Below are 4,864 nucleotides of genomic sequence, written 5' to 3'. Positions count from 1 at the left end.
TCCCACAGTGGAAATATACCGTCCTTCCTGAGAGGTGTTAATACCTTCCGTTTGGCTGGTCCCCATGAGACCCAAATGTGTAGTAAGAATGGAGTAGGGAGTGTGGCACTTTCTGGGAAATTTAGCTTCAAGAAGTTAGCCAAAAAGTGAGTCACATTCTGAATAGTTCTTTTGTTTTGTTTTCGTTGTTTGAGATGAATTAATTTTAAACAGAAGTCTAACTAAAACATAGCTCCAAGAAAAAGTGAAATCTCATAATGGTGCAACTGTTGCTAAATAATTTCCTGCTTGCCGCCAAATTGACCAATTTCAGAAGGATTGGGGAGGTCTCACCTTACAACATGTTCTAACAAAGAGGGAGGGGTTAAAAAATCATACCACCTCATTGCCACATGCCTGGAATACTTACAACAGCCAAAGATTTTCTGGAATATCCTTAATTCAGATATTCTATTTTGTTGATCTGTGTGCATTCCTGCTTGTCAGATCACAGGTCCCACCCTCTGTTCAAAAAGTAGTCACCAGAGAAATTTGGCCACAGATTCCTAGCTGGTGTTCTCAACCTCATTCTTCTCTTCTACTCCAATGTGCTTATCTTCGTTTAAAATAAAAAGAACACCTTTACGTGCCAGTGCTTAGTTTCAGAAACTCTGATGGTTCTCTGAATGTACTGGCTGTGCTGGGCAAGGAGGAAGCCACTTGATTCTTTCTCACCACTACCTTCAAATAAAACCTTCAGCTAAACTCCATTGCAAGCTCCTGGATGGTGTCTAAGGTTTTTTTTTTCTGGATGCTGGAGATTAGAACAGTTTGAGTTATTAACAGTCCCAGCCCAGTCTAATTCAAGACTTTAGTCACGTATCTGATTTTTTTTTTTTAATCAGAGCACTTGTTAGCATTTAATGAACCTTACTCACGTAACTTCAAGCTACGAGGATACAGTCCCCCGCCATCCCCCTTAATGTTCTCCTTAGCTCTTCAACTGAAGAATTTGGCCTTCATGGTGACTGGCTGTTTTGGAAACTTTCCCTTCCCCAAAACTTTGTAGCAGCCCTATCACATCACATCAATGATAGGAGTAGCTCCAGTCTTGTGGTTTTTTTTTTTTTTTTTTTTAAATGGCATCACTTACCCACATCTGCTCACTGACCAAGGTCCACAGTTTATCAAGGGTGACAGCTGGGCAGAAGCTCTGGTTCCTCTGTGAGTGGTAATGCCTCATACCAACCTTTCCAAAGTAACCTGGGTGATTTTTCTCGAAGTTGATCCTGTGGTGATGCACGCCACCAGCATTACCCCGGGCTCCTGAGTGCTTCCGGTGCTAGCCGATGGGGCCGTGGCCCTGGCACATGTGGCCCCGGCTCACGTGGCCCCAGCTCACGTGGCCCCGAAGTTCCTGGGTCTTCCTTGGTTTGGATGGCATGTCTGTAGCCTAAATGAAAGAGGAGTCACATATCTGATTGAAAGCTTCTTGTCCATGTTCTCCAAGATACTTGAAATGGGCAAGGGCGGAGGCGAGGTCCGTTTTTTCTTTCTTAGTCTCTCCATGTCTTGCCCCTATTTGCTAGATGCTCCAGGGTTAAGCAGGGGGAAGAGGGGTATTTTTTTAACCCTAGTCTGTGAAAACCCTCTGCATAGCAAGCATTCGAACACTGACCATTTTTCAAATAGAGGGCTTTTGTGGGGTCTTTGGGGACTCTGTGTTGGAGGCCTCTGACCCTGCAACATTTCCTAATGAGGGTGAGACACTCCCTTGCTGCCCTCTTTTGATATGCCCTCAACCCGACTCCAGCAGTTCACACCCTGCCGCCTCTTTCTGCTGGGACAGCCTGGACCTTGGCAGGCAGTGTTCTCGGGTGGGGTCCTTTCAAGAAATCTCTGACCTGGCTATTCTTTATTTTTTTAGATTTTATTTATTTATTTGAGAGAGAGTGAGAGAGAAAGAGAGATAGAGAGCGAGTCGGGGAAGGAGCAGAGGGAGAGGGTGAGGCAAACTCCCTGCTGAGCAGGGAGCCCCACATGGGGCACATTCCCGGACTCCAGGGTCAGGACCTGAGCCAAAGGCAGCTGCTTAACCAACTGAGCCACCCAGCTGCCCTGTGACCTGGCTATTCTTTATAGCATCCATGTGGCCCACAGAGGCCTGGTGCTTCTCTAAACTCGGGAAATGCAGTGTTCTCACTTTGCTATCTATCATACGCTGCTCCAGCCAGCCTCTTCCCTTTGGACTTTTCTAGGTGAGAATCAGCACCGTTCTCTGTGCTCCCCAAACTCCAGAGAACACAGGTTAAATCCTCTGAGATAGGCAGAACAATGCCCCTTTTGCCCCTGCCGATGTGCATGCCTTAATCCCTGGAAACTGTGAATCTATTACTTTACTTATTTTTTCCATACCGGCATTATTTTTATTTTTTTTACTTTTTTTTTTAAGTACTCTCTACACCCAACGGGGAGCTCAAACTCAGAACCCCAAGATCAAGAGTTGCGTGCTCCACCAACCGAGCCAGCCAAGTGCCCTTATTTTTAATTTGTTTTAACTGAAATATAGTTGACATACAATATTACATTAGTTTCAGTTATATAATATAGTGATTCAACAATTATATACATTACTAAATGCTCACTATAATAATTGTTGTTACCATCTGTCACTAGTTATTAAATATTATTTTTAGTTGAATATTTTGTTATATATTTATTTAATTTTAATTCAAGTATAGTTAGCATACAGTGTTATATTAGTTTCAGGTGTACAATATAGTCATTCAACAATTCTATATATTACTCAGTGTTCATCATGATAAGTGTATTCTTAATCCCATCACCTATTTTACCCATCCCCCCTCCCACTTTCCCTCTAGTAACTACCAGTTTGTTCTCTATAGTTAAGAGTCTGTTTTTTGGTTTATCTCTTTTTTCTCTTTGTTTCTTAAATTCCACATATGAGTGAAATCATATGGTATTTATCTTTTTTTGATTATTTCACTTAGCATTATACTTTCAAGATCCATCCATTTTGTTGCAAATGGCAAGATTTCAGTCTTTTTTATGGATGACTAATATTGTAATATTTCATTATATATATATACCACATCTTTTTGTAATATTTCATTATATATATATATATATATATATATATATGCACCACATCTTTTTTATCCATTGATCTATCGATGGACACTTGGGGTACTTCTATATCTTAGTTATTATAAATACTGCCATAAACATAGGGGTGCATGTATCTTTTGTAATTAGTGTTTTTGCATTTTTTGGGTAAACTTCCAAACTGTTTTCCATAGTGGCTGCACCAGTTTGCATTCCCACCAATAGTGCATGAGTGTTCCCCTTTCTCCATATCCTTGCCAACACCTGTTGTTTCTTGAATTTTTGATTTTAGCCATTCTGGCAGGTGTGAGATGATATCTCATTGTGGTTTTGATTTGCATTTCTACGATAATGAGTGATATTGAGCATCTTTTCATGTGTCTGTTGGCTATCTTTATGTCTCCTTTGGAGAGATGTCTGTTTATGTCTTCTGTCCATTTTTAATTGTTGTTGTTGTTGCATTCAGTATTGAGTTGTATAAGTTCTTTATATATTTTGGATACTAACCCTTTATCAGATATGTCATTTGCAAATACCTTCTCCCATTCAGTAGTTTGTCTTTTAATTTTGTTGATTGTTTTCTTTGCTGTACAGAAGACTTAGTTTGATGTAGTCCCCATAGTTTTTTATTTTTGCTTTTGTTTCCCTTGCCTCAGGAGACATATCTAGAAAAATGTTGCAATGGCTGATGTCAGAGAAATTACTGCTTGTGCTCTCTTCTAGGATTTTTATGGCTTCAGGTCTCACATTTAGGTCCTTAATCCATTTTGAGTTTATTTTTGTGTATGGTGTAAGAAAGTGGTTCAGTTTTATTGTTTTGCACGTAGCTGTCCAGTTTCCCAATACCATTTGTTGAAGAGACTGTCTTTTTCCCATTGCACATTCTTGCCTCCTTTGCTGAAGAGTAATTGACCATATAATTGTGCATTTATTTCGGTGCTGTCTGTTCTCTTCTATTGATCTATGTGTCAGTTTTTGTGTCAGTATCATACTGTTTTGATTACTGCAGCTTTGTAGTATATTTTGAAATCTGGGATTGCCATACCTCCAGTTTTGTTCTTTTTTTTCAAGATTGCTTTGACTCTTTGGGGTCTTTTGTGGTTCCATACAAATTTTAGGATTGTTTGTTCTAGTTCTGTGAAAAATGCTATTGGTATTTTGGTAGGGATTACATTATCTGTACATTGCTTTGGGTAGTGTGACACTTTAACAATATTTGTTCTCCCAATATCTTTCCATTTGTTTGTGTTACCTTCAATTTTTTTCATCAGTATTTTATAGTTTTCAGAGTATAGGTCTTTCACCTCCTTGGTTAAGTTTATTCCTAGGCATTTTATTATCTTTGGTGCAGTTATAAATGGGATTGCTTTTTAAATTTCTCTTTCTGCTTCTTTGTTATTAGTGTATAGAAATGCAACGGATTTCTGTATATTGATTTTGTATCCCGTGACCTTACTGAATTATTTCATTAGTTTTGGTAGTTTTTTGGTGGAGTTCTTTAGGGTTTTCCATATATAGCATCATGTCATTTGCAAACAGTCACAGTTTTTCTTCTTACCAATTTAGATGCCTTTTTTTTCTTTCTCTTGTCTAATTGCTGTTACTAGGACTTCCAGTTGAATGTGTTACTTTGCAGATGTGATTAAGGTTATGGACCTTGAGATGGAGGGATTATCCTTTGTAATCCAGGTAGGCCCAATCTAATCATCCAACCATATGAGTCCTTGCAAGTGGAGAACTTAACCCGACTATCGACTAT

At 39.2% G+C, this 4,864-nt stretch overlaps 1 pseudogene; it reads right to left on the bottom strand.

The window, feature by feature from the left end:
- On the bottom strand, positions 1-1,962 carry LOC103660133 (annotated as a pseudogene).
- Between the last annotated feature and the right edge of the window lie 2,902 nt (positions 1,963-4,864).

The sequence above is a fragment of the Ursus maritimus genome, unplaced genomic scaffold (genome assembly GCF_017311325.1).
Source record: "Ursus maritimus isolate PB19 unplaced genomic scaffold, ASM1731132v1 scaffold_21, whole genome shotgun sequence".
Taxonomy (NCBI): domain Eukaryota; kingdom Metazoa; phylum Chordata; class Mammalia; order Carnivora; family Ursidae; genus Ursus; species Ursus maritimus.
The sequence above is the reverse complement of the archived record's forward strand: the minus strand, read 5'-3'. Positions and strand labels throughout refer to the sequence as shown.